This window comes from Amia ocellicauda, chromosome 6 (assembly GCF_036373705.1).
Source record: "Amia ocellicauda isolate fAmiCal2 chromosome 6, fAmiCal2.hap1, whole genome shotgun sequence".
Classification (NCBI taxonomy): Eukaryota; Metazoa; Chordata; class Actinopteri; order Amiiformes; family Amiidae; genus Amia; species Amia ocellicauda.
In genome coordinates, this window is record NC_089855.1 from 14,108,718 (window position 1) to 14,126,250 (window position 17,533).

General features: G+C 35.0%; 1 protein-coding gene across 2 annotated transcripts in view; it reads right to left on the bottom strand.

Moving 5' to 3' along the window:
* il1rapl1a (interleukin 1 receptor accessory protein-like 1a) overlaps window positions 1–16,965 on the bottom strand; it is a 213,169-nt gene extending 196,204 nt beyond the window's left edge. For both annotated transcript variants that reach the window (XM_066706222.1, XM_066706221.1), the window contains exon 1: window positions 16,816–16,965. The gene's annotated coding sequence lies outside the window, so the exon portion shown is untranslated. The remainder of the gene's footprint in view (window positions 1–16,815) is intronic.
* Window positions 16,966–17,533: the final 568 nt, after the last annotated feature.

Sequence of the window (17,533 nt, forward strand, 5' to 3'; positions counted from 1 at the left end):
GCTTAGTTTCTGGTAATGTGCTATTGGACTAGAATTTTATTTTCCAGAGACATGGTAGTCAATGGTAACCTCTTTTCTCTATTCTTTCAAAAAGTTGAATTTGTATGGTTTGTTCTCATGTTTGTGGACCAGACAACTTAATTACCCATGATGTGCCAAAAGCTTAATTAGCCTGTGCCATCACTGAGCATACTTCATATGCTAATATGCTTCTTTATACAGGAACAAGGGAGGCCACCCAAACTGATCCGAGACCAAAACCAAGCTCTGAAGGAAAAAAGCAAAAGATGATAGTATACATTTTCATAGTATAAAATAAATAACACTGGATAATCATTGGATTCTGGTTTTTAGCTAGGTGGATGCCATTTCACATGGTGAGCAAAGAAACGTAGCAGGTCGATCTCTCTCTTTTGAAGTAAATGAATAGCGCATTTCAACAGTTCATCATTCAGAATATTGAAAGACAGTTTTGTGATAAAATGCAAGTTGATTTGGCTGTACTCAGCACCTCTCTGTGGGACTTATTCAGCAACACTGCAGGGAGGCTGTTTGGCTCACTTGGTATGACTTAAAGGCAAACACTGAAGCAATCACCTACGACATGTTACCTCAAATACTTGCAGTGTAATGATCGTAAACACTGCCGAGGAAAAACAGCAGCGTGCAAGACAAATGGAGAATGTACGAAACATAACATCAAGCTAGAGAAGTCAGTTTTTTTTTCCCTCCATTTGTTTAACTTGTTATGATTATTAAACTGCAAGCATCTGCTACACCACAGAAGACTGAAATCATGCCACCCTAAAAGCAATTTCTGTAGCTGGATAGTGCCGATACAAATATTCTGCTGCATAGTAAATATGTGGCGTTTTAAGGTATATTTCTATACAATTATTATCACTACATTTCTTCTATCTCCTGACTGCTTATGTGTGCATGTGTGCGTGTCTGATTTTTAAATTTTCTTTTCCATTTCAGTACATAATGCAGCAAAGGCCCTGAAACTCTGACGTATTTGCTGTCAATAAGATTTACAAAGCGCTCATGAAGATATACCCGTTATTGTTTGTCACTGTACAGAAAGCAGCATTTTCAATAAGCAGGTTACCAATAAGGCTTTAACCGGTCACTTGAGATTTATTGCCTGTATCTCAACCAGATCACAATGAAGATAAATTATACAGCTATGCCAGTCTGATACAGAAGAGAGCCTAGCAATCTCCACCTTTTGCAAATATATCTCTTTTTATCGTCTCACAGATCATACGCCTCCTTCTGCCCATGAACATGAGCTGGCACTCAGTGAGCTGTGCACTGCAGCGCACATTAAGTGTGGCACTCACACACAACTCATGGGATATAGCCTGTCATAACCTCCAAGCAATGGAGTTTCTGAAAAGTTTTATCAAAAGCTTCCCCTATGCTTGACCACTGTTCCAGAATTATCAACCTAATATTTTATGAACATATGCCAGCATCACCCTTTGATGACAGCTGCTCAGTTCTTATGTCCTACTGGAAATATCAGAGGGTTCAAGTTCTTGTGCTTGACTCTCTTCTTTTTACCACAGTAAAACAATGATGAATGCATTATGTGACTGACTGACTCTAATTTTAATTATTAACAGCCCAGATATTTAATTTTGGTTATGTGTGATTATGCATAAACATAATACTCTGATCACACGGTATCGTGGAAAATTTTCTGTAAATGTGCTAATGTAATGTTCTCACATTGATGCACAGTTACATTATTTTGCATGCACATATGGTACATTTCGTTTTTCTTCCCCATTTGACTTAAAACTTTTGAATCTGTATATTTGTATTTGTGAAAACTTGTTCTCTGCACTGTAGTTATATAATTGTATGTATTATTATGTTATTTTACAATGTTTTGACAGCATCCCATCATGTTGTATGGTTCTGTATTAACTTTGTTCCTGCAAATATGTTAATATCTTTGATAAAGTATAAATGAAATAGATGCATCAAATAAATTGTCAGTTTAAATTCAATATGTTTAAACAAAAATAAAACTGTAACATATCAATATCATATTAATTTTCTCAAAGTTCACAACATTCAAATGTATTCACACATTGGCTCTCAGTATTTCCTGGAACTTCCTTTGGCTTTAATAACATTCAGAAGCCATTTCCTGTACCCTTTCAATAGATGCAAGTAGTTCTCAGGAGTGACAGTACACCTCTTGGTTCTCCAGACTGCTTGTGAACTACTTCTTCAGCTCACAGCAGAATTATTCTATTGGATTAAAGACTGGAGATTGTGATGGCCAATCAAAAATGTTGATTTTATGCTCCCTTAAGCATTTTCAGATATGTGTTTTGAGATTGTTATCCTGCTGTGCAGTTTAGTAAGACCAAGCTTTAGCTTCTCAACAAAGGCAAAGGTTCTCAATTTTAAATATCCTGGAATACTTTGGAATCCATCCATTGTTCAATCCTAACAAGGGCACCGAGACCAGAGGAAGAAAAAAAAAACAACAACTTCAAAGCAAAACAGATATGCCTGCATGCATCTCGGAGTGGTTGACATTCTTCTACAACATAAGCTACATATTTTCTGTGCCAAATATACCACTAGATTATTTGCCCACAGAGCTACGTTTCTGTTCCATCAATGCACAAAACAAAGCCTCTGCTGACATGAATACAAAAGATAACCAGTCATTTAGTTACATATCTCAAACTTCCCCATGTCTTTTCTGACCAAAGACTTAGGAAAAACATTCTTGCATAGTAGAGTAGTAACCATACCACTAGCCTTGAAATTCATTATGATTAAGGTATCATTTACCATTTTATGAATTTTTCTGTAGCTGTCATCACACTTTAACCTACAGCCGAGATCTTCAGACAATGCTTTTACTTCCCAGCCTCATGACAGGAATTGTTTCCATGTACAACCAACTTTAATACTTAAAACTACTCAGAGGATACTTAAAACTACCAGATGATGCAAAAGAAAAGATACATTTGTAGTATTCACTGTCAATATATCCTTCTATGCATAAATAGAAATGTAATGCAATTACATTTTACAGATGCATTACCGATACATATAATATAGGCTAGACAGTCATACATTTGTTTCTAAATTTAACTTATATCATAAGTATAAATATGCATGACTGAATGGCACACATTTGTCAAATCTCAAATCACCTTAAGAATAAGAAGAATTATACAAAATATGCAATTTTACTAGAGAGGAATTCCATTTTGCAAAATAGATAAGGCATCTCTTGACTGGATAACCCAAGGGGATGATTTGTTGGATGACCATTTATCTTGGTCTGAAGAAGTAAATACAGAGCTGCCCTGGATAGGCAGCTACTTATCAGATACAGCTCTGTCAGTTTCTTCATGTGTGAATGTGCAATTTTCTGATTCTCACTAATGGAGAATGCTCTTATCAAATGGCCATTCCACAGTGCTAACTCAGCTTGATAGCTCCAAAGAGTGTGTGAGATTTGGGAGCAGCATATATTATCAGGCCTTACCTGTAAATCACACAGTTTTTTAAAATCATATTTTAAGTATTATGAATGCTTTTGAAGTGAGAGAATATTTCAAGACAAACTTTACCAGGCAAGTTCAGAATAATTCCAATTAGAGGTACACCTTGGAAAAATATACATATATATTCCCATTTTACTCTAATACTTTAATTAGAATGGCTAATTGGAAAGCAACTTTCATCAATTAAATGGGACTTGCATTTGACACTTCTTTTATAGTGTGTCTTAAAAACATGGATAGCAAATCACATTCTGCCACATATCTTGGGCCAGGGGGTGGCCAAAAAATGCTATCCATATTAACAATTGAGCTTGTTGAGCGAAGATATATATTATGACTGTAAGCAGCTGACAGCTATGAAAATAAAGGTCTGTATTCTAATGGACAGACCTTTCCACTAAATGTTCAGATACATTTATGTTCCAAATGATTGGACTTCTTCATGATGGTGAATGGGGTATGAATAAATTGCACTCTTGCACCCCTCAATTCCAAAAAACATTTTAGCATTTTAATCCAATTTAGAATTGCTAGTTGCTGTGACTCCATGCTTCTTCAGGAGGGTTAAGACAAAGCACATATCCTCAGAAATGCATGTTTTCAAAGCTGGTATTTTTTGCACTGCAAGACAAAAATGCACACAGCCCAACTATTACACCAATTGGATGATTTTATATAGCTAGAACGTCTAACAAATCTGAACCTGCGGGGGCCTGAAAAATGAAAACTAACAGTCCTACCAACATAACCAACGCTGTGGCACCCCATGGGAACAATAGCATACAGACAGAATTTGAGAATTGCTCGATCCAGGCTGAAGGGCTCATGTTGCCACTTGGGAGACCTACTGACCGCACAGCTGTGAGACCTGGAATATTCACAGGAGCTGAAGTAATCATTTTGGGAACATATTCAAACTACAGTCTACTTTTATTGGCCAGATACGTTCACCATCATTGAACCATAAATCACAAGCTTTAGTTCAATGGCTGAGGTGAATAGTTCTGAAGATTCAAAAAAGGATCGCTGAAGTCAGGGAAATGCGCCTTTGGAGGCCATAGAAAGTGTTATGCATTCAATTAGTGTAAAATCAATATGACAAACTGACACAAGGTCCTCCATGTGGAGCAACAGCTCGTGAAGCTCAGTGTGTGGGGACTGTAGAGGAAAAGAGAAGAGCCAGGAAGTATGCCCCTCCACTCTTCACAGCACAAGCACCAATCCTCCAATGCTCAGCTAATGGTCATTCCCAGCAGCTTGATGGAAAATCAGCTTGGCAACACGGCTGAGTAGCTCCAGACCTCCCGAGTGCTTCCTATTGAAGGGTCCTAAGTACACCTGCTCTTAATATGTGTATATAAAGATAAATATATACAGCCTCCTGCCATAGAATAAGCAGCTTTGACATTGAGCTAATGCAACTATGATGAAACACCAAGGACAAACACAAGTGGCCTTGTGCCTCATACAGGATGTGATGCAGAAGGCAGATTTTTATATCATGGGCACAAAGTAGGTGTAGGGGTTTTAGCAGAGATCTATATTTAAATTGTAGAGATTAGACAGAAGTAATTAACATCCATTTCTATTTCCTGAACATACCGTGCCAATACATACAATACATAAAAACCTCCCACCATCTAAACATTTTCATTGGACCACAAGCAGTTTTATCACTGCCTTATTGCCTCTTAAGTATTTACTTAATTATTTAATTGGCGTTTAACAGCAGTGCATCTTAAGCAAACTGTTTAAAACCACACCATAACACACACAATGTTTAAAAGACAATTGAAAAAAACTAATTTGTATTTATCTGAAACACCACTATACAGTGCAAATACAAAAGTGGCACTCGATGCTATAATCATCATCATAACTGCAGCTCATAATGTGTGAGTCGTGTAATTTGAATTGCTCTTAAGCTATCATAGGTCCAATAATGGCATTACAGTGTCTCCTCTGTACAAAGTTATGCACTGAAAGCAAATTAAAAAGGCATCACAACAGCCTGCCAGATCATTCAGGACACATTTGTGTCACGTGCACATAGATTCTACACCCCCCACACACGTTTATACTATAGACTCAGTTATAGTTACATTCACAATGTAAAAGACAACAGCGATAAGGCTTTGGAGTTATCACAAGACAAAAAGGAAACGTTTGTGCGATTGTGTGCATGTGTCTGTGAGGAGCAGGGGAACGTTTACAAATGGGTTAGGTTGCTGCTTTGAAAATAAATTGGAATAGATTGCATCTTATTGATACTCTGGCCTCAAGAAATCCATTTAATAAGAAAATGACTGCAAGCAATTACCAAATCAAATACAAAGATGGTTAAAAATGCATGCTCAATTGGTGAACGCTCCTTTGCTACTTTCTTTCTTTCTGTGAATAAAACCACAACAACATAATACGACCTTAGGTCTATGTATATTTTACAATTAGGTGAACTGTAATCAGAAGATGATGAGGTTTGCTACCCACAGAGAGGCATAAAACATGAGATTTATTACAATATGTAGGCTACATCATCCTTATTATTATTATTATTATTATTATTATTATTATTATTATTATTATTAATAATAATAATAATAATAATAATAATAATAATAATAATAATAATATTAAATCTATGTAATAGCACCCTTACAAGGGGCAAATTAGAGTTGTGACAAAAAACGACTTTTCAAAGACATTACATAATAGGGTAAAATACTTCATATATATAGACAAATACAACTATTTCTCCATCAACATCAATTAAAAACACACACCTATAACCTCTACATTACAAGTACCTCTACAAACATGGCAGTATTAGTTGTGAAGTAGTAACAATGTAAGTGTTAAGTGTTAATGTATGACCACACACTCAAGGAACTTAGAATTCCAACAACATGTTCTGAGAATTTAGATTTCAAGCAAACACATGTAGCAAATGACAGACTAACTGCATTTCTTTGACTTATCATGTTCTCAATAATAGAATGTCAACAATTATTTTAGTCTGGTAGCATTCCATTACAATAACAAGCACAGTGTGAAAATGGTGTCAGTCTTGGTTAGGCATAATTGTCACAACAGGCACAGCAGAGGATATATCCAGACACCACACAGTGACACACTGCACAGCCTTTCTGACTGTAGGGAGCAACTCATTTGGAAATACTGCTATGCACTTTCTACCCTCTCCATCAAGTTTAATTTTAAAAAGCAATTACTTAGCCCCAGCATATCTAACCATACAAGCAAGTACTTTATTTCAATAGCATTTTGCCAAGAATTAAACAAAACAAAACAAAAAAGATTCAGAGCAACTTAATATCTCCTCTCTATAAAAACCTAACATTTCAATACAGGAAACCGAAGAGATCCATCTTCTGCTATTTGTTCAGCAAATCGTTTCATGTGTTCATTACTGGACTCCTAAATAGTGAATGGTGAGGTCAGACTGAAATGTAGAGGACAATTTATTAACAAATTAAAATAGATTATTTTCTTTCTGAAGAAGGAAACAGCTATACTTTACTTAAAATGGTCAACAGTAAGCACAATATATGTGGGGCTTAAATGATTGTAACCAATTACAAACTTGTTAAATAAATATCAGATACCGTACAAAGTTTAATTTAAGAAAAAGTATTACAATGAAGGGTAAAGCATTCATGGCTCTTTTTGGCATCAATGGCTCCTATTTACTCAGGTCTGAATCAGAAGCTGGTTTTCTTAGTTTGGGGCAGTTTAACAAAAGGTATTTAAAGCCAAAATCCATTAATTGCCCGGTGGTTACATGCATACCATTTGCCTGTTACAGTATTGGATTAAACTAATGTTATTAAACTAAATTACTGAATACATGAATGAATGAATAGATGTAGCCCATTTATGAAGACATTAATGGATACAGATACTAAATAAATAAAGTCTAATACATTAGCAAAGACATGATTTTAGAGCTGGAATAATTAATCGAATGAATCAAATTGAATCAATTATTTTAATATTCAAAGATTTTTTGGTATTTGAGTTATTGTATTTATGATTTGTGTACACACAATTAGCTTCTCATCCTTTTATGCTTTGACTTCTTAATAAGCACTAAGTGTTTGGATATTGCTATGGTAATGTAGTGAAACAGTGAAAATGGCAGACTGGGGAGAGAAAAGGAGCAAGACTGAGGAGAAGAGTGTCAGGGTACCAGCAAATGGTTCAGGACAGCGCTCGAGTATTGTGTGGAATTTTTTCGATCAGCCTACATTTGGATAGTAACCTGGAATAAGGTGTTTGTTTCAGACATGAGAGTGTATAGATGTTTGGCTGAATTCCGACATTTAGGCAATCCGACATGGGTTATCCAATTAAAAAAATTATAAGGGGGGTGAATTTATACACTACCGTTCAAAAGTTTGGGGTCACTTAGAAATGTCCTTGTTTTCCATGAAAACATACATGAAATGAGTTTGAATAGGAAATACAGCAAAATTAATATGAAATATAGTCTTTGAGAAGGTTAGAAATAATTATTTGTAACTGAAATAATAATTGTGTCCTTCAGACTTTGCTTTCATCAAAGAATTCTCCATTTGCAGCAATTACAGCCTTGCAGACCTTTGGCATTCTAGCTGTCAATTTGTTGAGGTAATCTGAAGAGATTTCACCCCATGCTTCCCGAAGCACCTCCCACAAGTTGGCTTGATGGGCACTTCTTACATACCATATGGTCGAGCTGCTCCCACAACAGCTCAATAGGGTTGAGATTTGGCGGCTGTGCTGGCCACTCCATTACAGATAGAATACCAGCTGACTGCTTCTTCCCTAAATAGTTCTTGCATAGTTTGGAGCTGTGCTTTGGGTCATTGTCCTGTTGTAGGAGGAAATTGGCTCCAATCAAGCGCCGTCCACAGGGTATGGCATGCCATTGCAAAATGGAGTGATAGCCTTCCTTCTTCAAGATCCCTCTTACCCTGTACAAATCTCCCACTTTACCACCACCAAAGCACCCCCAGACCATCACATTGCCTCCACCATGCTTGACAGATGGCGTCAAGCACTCCTCCAGCATCTTTTCATTTGGTCTGCATCTCACAAATGTTCTTCTTTGTAATCCAAACCTCAAACTTAGATTCGTCTGTCTATAACACTTTTTTCCAGTCTTCCTCTGTCCAGTGTCTGTGTTATTTTGCCCATCTTAATCTTTTCTTTTTATTGGCCAGTCTGAGGTATGGCTTTTTCTTTGCAACTCTGTCTAGAACGCCAGCATCCCAGAGAGCCTCTTCACTGTTGATGTTGAGACTGGTGTTTTGCAGGTACTATTTAATGAAGCTGCCAGTTGAGCACCTGTGAGGTGTCCGTTTCTCAAACTAGACACTATAATGTATTTGTCCTCTTGCTCAGTTGTGCACCGGGGCCTCCCACTCCTCACTCTATTCTGGTTAGAGCCAGTTTGCGCTGTTCTGTGAAGGGTGTAGTACACAGTGTTGTACGAGATCTTCAGTTTCTTGGCAATTTCTCTCATGGAATAGCCTTCATTTCTCAGAACAAGAATAGACTGACGAGTTTCAGAAGAAAGTTTTTTGTTTCTGACCATTTTGAGCATGTAATCGGACCCACAATTGCTGATGCTCCAGCTACTCAACTAGCCTAAAGAAGGCCAGTTTTATTGCTGCTTTAATCAGCACAACAGTTTTCAGCTGTTCTAACATAATTGCAAAAGGGTTTTCTAATGATCAATTAGCCTTTTAAAATTATAAACTTGGATTAGCAAACACAACGTGCCATTGGAACACAGGACTGATGGTTGCTGATAATGGGCCTCTGTACGCCTATGTAGATATTCCATTACAAATCAGCCGTTTCCATCTACAATAGTCATTTACAACATTAACAATGTCTACACTGTATTTCTGGTCAATTTGATGTTATTTTAATGGACATAAAATTTGCTTTTCTTTCTAAAACAAGGACATTTATAAGTGACCCCGAACTTTTGAATGGTAGTGTATATATATATATATATATATATATATATATATATATATACAGGCATATTGTGGACAACTCAAATATACACGAGAGATAGTGAGTTGCAAGTGCATTTTGTCGTAGGTGCTGATTTGTCACAGTCACATTGTAATATGGACCAGTCAGGCATCGTGATATAAATCTCTTCTGGTGTCCAAAAAAAATTAAAACGTATCAAATCTTCACAAATAAAATACATTGATTCAGCTAAAAGTATATTCCACTGCTCCTAGTTAGATGAAGAAGTTCAAGTTCATTGGCCAAATAGTGGTGTCAAGGCAAATCACATTAAATCTGGTGATTGTATAAAACAATATCAACAGCCCTGGTAAAGCAATTTGCGAGGGGTGTACCGACTTGCTACATTCGCAAAATGTGTATTTGTTTAAACCCTATTTTTGCATTTTATGTATTAACATGAACATAATTAATTATAGCAGTCAAATGCACATATTCTTTATTTCAAAACATAAATGCATAAGTGCTGATCACCACTTTCTTTATAGATTGTTGTTTTATAAAAAGTATACTACTATTAAATTACTATTACTACTACCCACTGTCCTCTTTTAGAGCTTTGTAATTTCCTCTGTAATTTATAAAACATTTTAAGCTACCTCTTGAAGTTATAGTTTCATTGAGTGGATGGCATGTGTTTTATTCTACTACTTTAGGGTGATGCATTTGACATAGTTCACAGTTTATTTTGTATCACTGTGAAAGATACACCCATGAAATAGCAACAGGTCCCTAGGTGGCCCCCAGACACTGACCTATATTTGAATGCCATCAGCTCTCCACTTCTCCATTTCAGATATTTTTTCTGTCCTGCCACCTCTATGTCTGTTGTTTCATAAAATGAAATGTGTTGATATGAGCAGTTTTCAGAGAAAATTTCCACTTTTTGTTCTCTTCCAGAAATGTTTAGTGTTTTTGTTTTACTGAAAATACATTTTTTTTTTTTTTTTTACATATACGGTATATTTCTATAAGTGGGATACATCAAAATTTGTAAGGTTTACATTTTTTTAAGATTTTAAGATTTTATGTTATTGTGGATGCAAAGTGTTAGAGCATGTATCTTGAAAAACAAGAAATACATCAAACTGTCAGCTGTGAATTGGGAATATTATTTAATATTTGAAAAAAACTGAACATTGAGAAATAATGTTCTGATTAATATACATAATTTAAATGTAAATTGATGTCATGTTTTTTTGATAAATTAATACTTGCTATTTGCATAGATAACATGAATTATCAAATGAAAACTGTAGAGTTAATCTTACAGAAGATCATCTAGTAAGGGTGCCACTATTAAATGACAAATACATAAATAAACTAATTGATTAATCGATTGATATATTTTGTTTTTATTCAAATCAATTTTAAAAATTGTCCAGCACACCACTAAATTATTCACTCCAAGACATAATCCATACTAAACTAAATCCATACATTAAAGCCAAAAAAGCAATTTCCATCCCTTGCATGCTTTTTACCTCAAATGCTTAAAGTACCTATTATTTAATACTTAACTCACTTGAAATTTGCGTTTTGCATTTTGAATAGAAAAAGTCATTAATTGGTGCTCTGCTGCCCAGACATAATGTTCCCTTTTAGAAACAATAAATTTACCTCATACTGCCTTCATTAATAACTTTTAAATGTTTCTAAAAGTTTTTAAAAGTGTCATTCCAGAAGTTCTCCACAACTCAAAAACACATATCACTGCATGCTGTAATCAAGGTTTCTGAGGACTCTGTACAGGATGATGAAAAATGAAGGAGCCCAGAGCAACTACCAGTGATGAAGCTACAACTAATAGCAGCAGCCAGCAATCTACCAAACAAATGAAAAACATAAAAAAACAATATATGCTCAGTTTTGGCAAGAATGTTTTTACTGCTTTAAGTGTCTTTTTTTTTCATTCTTACTGAATGAGTGCAGCAATTTTGATAAACTCTTAATGGATGTATGTGTAAAATGATTTTTTTTTATGTTTTATGTTTTTAATGATTTGCTTTTCCACAGGAATTTCAACTATGGTTCTTTGTTGGGTAAAAGCAAAATCGTAAACTGACTTGTGTGTGTATTTTGTGGGGTGGTGATGGGTCAAGTCCCTTGGACAAGATGTTTTCTCAGAAATTGCTCACCCCTGTCCTATTAGGTATGCGTTTGATGAGGTTTTAACATGTTCTTTTTTATCTAGAAGATTAAAGAAGCATGTATAGTATAGTTAATGTAAACATTATACACTAAAATTACATACTAATACTATAAACTTCAGAGCATTAACACCCCACAGTGGAGGACAAGGCCATTAAATTTAATAAGTCTTAAAGAAAAACTAAATGGAAATGACCTTTTTTTCTTCTTCAGCAATAACAGGGGCTGTTAAAAACCAAGTGTATGGATAAAGGTTATCTTACAACTATGTTTGGTATTCTAATAGCATGTAACTGTCTGAGAAAGTATATAAAAGGTTTTGAGGTGCCCTGCTTAGGGAGCCTTTTCAACGGAATTGCTCTGAATGTCTAGATAACCTGGGAACTATCACAAGTGCTGAGTTAATTCAGTATTAAATCATTGCTATACAAGAGTTTGCATGAAAGAAAGACTTTAAAAAAATGTTCAATGCAATAACCTTTAAATACTCCAGTCTAAAGCATCATACACAGACTCACAATGTCATAATTTCTGGCATACACACTTAGATGAGGACTTAATGTCTATTTTACAAAAAGACATTACCGGGTATGTACAGAATTATCCTAACACATAAAATGGAGATCATGTTTCTTAATCTAGCAGACAGAACCAGATAAAACAGCAGAACCGTTATATTTATTTCTTCTTGTCAGGGAACAACTATGCAATTATCTCAAGGAGAGTAATAATAGTTGAAATGTGGAATTATTGCATTTACCCAATCTTTAAAATATATTCAGATTAATCTATTTTTTTTGTACTTTTTATTGCAATTACAGACCACTCAGAAACATCAGTGTATATTTACTGCAATGTCTTTATAAAAATAAAACATTCATTTTCAGTGATCCAAGCTTTCTATTCTCTCCTTAATGCTAAGAGAAATGCAGAGTGATGTTTTTCTGTATTTCATTATGTTATTAATACTACGGTATTTGATCAGGGTGTTCTCAGAAGAACACATGAATTAATAAATCACTTATTATTCACAGGTGATATATCGTCTTTTTCCACAGTTTTGTTATAGACATTATCAGCATAACTATGTGAAAGATACTGAGACTGCTTGTAAATATTCCAAAAATACTTAAAACCTTAAAAATTCAAGTTTTGATAATGGGAATGAAAAGCAGGGGGAATGATCTCAGAAGCTACTGTATATTTTAATCAACAAGTGGAGGTTAAAACAATATGTTGGGAAAGTTGAACACTGCAGCATAATATAATGAGTAATTTGATTGTTCTGCATATTCTGGCAATAGATAAATGGTCATAATTTTCACTGCTGCGGTGGCCGATGGCTTTATGTTCTTATCAGTGGCTAGCTGTACTTTAATAGAATAACAATTGGTGCTAAATGGTAGCAGTGGTTATATTTTATCACCGTCTCATGCATTTATCACCGGGGATCTTTGTAATAGAATATGGGCCATTGACTCCTTTGATTAATTTTCAGGGTTTCTCTTCCTATTTTGCTTTTAGTTCTCATTATGGTTTATTCTTAATACTCATTATACTTTACAGCATGTAGTTTGAAAAATATAAAAACTGTCTCACATTAACCTTGGTAGATTGATTCTACTGAATAAAAGATAAAGCTGATTTAAATGTATTTTTCTTTCACACAAGCATATTTCAGGTTTACGCATGTTAAGGGTATTAAATGGAATTAATTTGTAACTGTATATATCTCCTGTTTGTAAACTTTCTTCTTATATGCTTTGCCTTCTATTGCATTGTCATTGCAATGATGGGGCTAGATGTTCTTAGTATATGGATTCAGTTGTGTATGCATGTTACGCACATATTGTTATGCAGTTCAGTAAAGAGCAAATCCATTACAATCCGTTTTAAAAAAAAAAATAATAATACAGCTTTATGGATTCACCTCAAACCTACTTATCTCAAAGCTTAGTAATATGCTAATTCCTTAATCACTTCTAAAGTAAAACACAAATCAAAAAAACAACCTTCATATTCTAGTTAATGTCTTGAAGGCTCTTCTATGCTCTAATTTTTTTCTTCTCATCCAGGGATACCTTCAGAAATGCCAAACACAAACTCCTGAACTTTCTGTACTCGGCAGGTGAGCATTGTGAACATATAAGTTAAGCCATATCATTAACAAATTCATATTAAATTTAAATATCAATCTCACTAGGTATCATCTCCATCTGTCCTTCTATATGTTGTATATCACCATCAGCCTATATCGATCCATGACTAGATGAAGGTTTCCCCACGTTTTCACTTGCTTTGATCTACAGCTTCTCTTTTGTGGTTGCCTCATCTTCTTACAATGTGTTAAGCCCATTGCCAATTTAACATTTCCACTCTTTCAATGATGTAACATATTTTGGTTTGTGCTTGGATTGTTTCGTCTTGTTATCCTAAACACACTTCTTTCATTGCTTCCTTGTGTCCGATTATCATAATTACAGTATGCATAGTATAATGGCTTTCTGTGACATGAGCCCTAATGATCCTGCATTGCTTTAGATGTATAAATATATTATAACATAATTATACAATCCTATATAGTGTATATAATACCCAGCAGTCTCCCTTACTTTGGACACTCACTGTTGACTTTGGACATAGTTTAGTACTCGGCTCACTTCTTGAACCAACTCCTTTCAACACCCCATCAACGTACCTTACTGTTAACCGTCATCACCGAAATTTTGTATTTTGGAAATGTGCTGTGTGTATGTGTGTATGTTTGTGTATATAGTTAACGACTGTGATGGCACCTGTAACAAGGTTTATCATTATTTGCATAGAAAAAACAAGAACAACAAAACCGAAAACATAAATGGAATATCCAATATGAATCTTGTGTTTGCTCAGATAATTGACAGTCCCATTTAAGAGTAAATCAAATAAGTCAAGACTCCATCTCTTCCTACATCAAGAAAATATATGAGTGCAGCATATTGATGTTTACTGTTTTGCATAATCACTAGACTGTAATTGCCTGTCCCTTTTCGCAAAACAAATTAATTCTGCGAACAAGAAAAATTATAAGGGAGGGTTAGATCTAATCTACTGAAAAACATGACTGATTGTTTAAACAGGCCTAAAATGAAATCATGGTCTGTATTTCTGTGGGATAATAAACTGTAATCAGATAGGTTTAAATTACAAATACTGTAATTGAACCCTAACCTTTTCTGCTGTTTCAGCTGTAGCATAGAAAATGTACTTCTGACAATAGAATACTTAGTCTTTTGGGTAAAGTATTAGGTATACTAAAAATATATGTTATTCAACATTGTCACTGCCCTTTATTATTACAGGAAACCTGTTGAATCCAGCACATCACCGAGAATACGACATGGTGCACAGATCCTGTCTATGAACCACCATCTTGAATTAATCTTTACACAGTTTTAAAATTTGTTGTGATGTTTACAAACAAGAGGGGAATGAGACATGCTGTTATTAAAAGCAACATGCAGGGTTTTTAACTACCCCATTACTGCAAACTAAAGAGAAACAAACATGTGGACTGTTTTTCTGTGAGCCATTCCATCTGAGTTTGCAAAATATATACTACATTAAACTGTAATTTTGCAGATTTTGAGAAATCTCCAGTGAAACAGAACTAGAGCAATGAAAGCGAACTTGAGCAAATTTAAATAGTGGAATATCAGAATTAATAACCAAAGACATGATATTATACAACTCAAAGAAAGCCAAGTGCACAAAGTGGGCATCTATCAAGAAATGTTAAGGTTCAGTAAATATGTTTTTTCTGCACTTGTTCCTTCATGCTAATGGAGGAAGTTATGTTTAAAATGCTGGAGCTGAACAATGGAAACACAGTAACAACGCCATGTATTTATTAAACTAGACTTCTTGCATTTAAGGAAATGAACTGATAACCAGCCACTTTAGATGTGTGTTGAACATTACCCATTTTCTATTAATTGCAGCATTACGACATAGAAGAAAGATACCCAGGAAAGCAAAAATATTGCCCCCCCCCCCCCAGCAGGGATCACAAATCACAAATTATCCAAACAAATGATCCAAACCCAGCTTTGCAGAACTTCAGCAGCAGATTACTCAGGAAAAAAAGGAAGGGGAATTTAATTCTTCACATTCAGGTTCTTTGAAACATAAGCCTAAAGTTCATGCTTAAATATTTTAAGAGTGTTCGTTAAGAAAAAGTGCTGAAGCAGTCCTGCGCAAATTTATTCTAGTCTGAAACTTTTTGCTTTATGCAGCAATTAAGAAAGCTAGAGGTCACCCCAGCTGAAAATATATTGACTGTAATCCCCCTAGCAGTTATACTCTGATTTAGCTTACTGTAAGAACAATACATGGAGTTTATGTACTCATTACTTCAAGGGTGATATATATCACTTCCTGCAGTACATTTCCAACAAATAATAATAGCAAAAATGTGATTCATAAGAAAGAGCTGTGTACAGGCTCAGACACGAAGGCCTCCGAACCAATAGCTTCCTGAAGTTCTCAGAAAAGCAATGCTTTGAAATAATATTTTAGCAATGAAAGCAGAGTGCTAGGTAAATTACCATATTGTCATTTTTGCATGCAAGTCTGCTTTTTGTTTAGTTATTAAATTACACTTATGCCGAACCTCTTAAATGACAACACTGGACTGTATACAGGCATAGTCTTAATTAATAACCCATACTCTAAGCATATTAAATCTGTATGCTTGTAGCACCATCTAAATATAAAATTAAATAAAGTTCAGGTTCATTTCCTTAATGAGACAAACATCACATACATTGGTTTAGACTTAAGAGGCAGGGTGCAAGCAAGGAAATAAAATCTTGCAATAAAAACAGAACGACAGTATGAAAAACTCCACGGTAAATTATCAGAATTCAATCAATATATCTGACATATCTCATCACTTATCAAATACACTCAAATAAGAAAAATGAGAAGAGAAAAGTAATTAAAAACATACAAATATATTCAATCATTAAAAAGAAATCTTCGAATCAGTGAAGCTCATCAAACACATCCTTAAAACATGTTTCATTACCTGTGACAGTCAATTCTGTTGTCCTCCGCACAACAAAGTTTCCAAATTGCAATTCACATGTGTAATTCCCTATGTCATCTTCTCGCACCTCCCGAATGGTTAGAGTATCCTTTTTTCGTATAATGCTTTGTCTCCATTGTTTTGGCTTGCATTCCTATGAGCAAAATAAGAAGAACAAACATACGATTGTAACACTCTGACAGATACAACTGCTTTTCTTTAAAACTACAGCCGCCTAAGTACTTTTTTGCCCATACATTATTAATAACAATTTGTTAAAGCTAATCTGTTATAGGCTGTATTTCACTTAAAGGCGTAAGTAAGAATTACCAAAACTGTGTCATCACATCATACAATTTCTCAGAAAACAAACAAACTAATTAAAACGCAGACAAACACATACATTTATTTCATTTAACTGTACTCCAACCACAGGTGTAGGCTAATTGATACAATACAAATGGCACAGTGGAACACAATTTGTATTGACTTTTGTTTATTTGTTTCTTTGCCATCTTGGTCAAAACTAGGAAGTGGGTGATATCACCAACACTGCCACCACCAATGCCTGTACGCCCTGTTGGAAGACTCTGGTTGTGAAAACAAAGGTACTTCAATTGTACAGATGGCAAAGTTCCTAGAAAACATTTAACCTTCCCGAACCCCTTCATCCCTTCCCACAATTGACCAGCTTTCAGTCAGATCTTTCCAGAGTCAT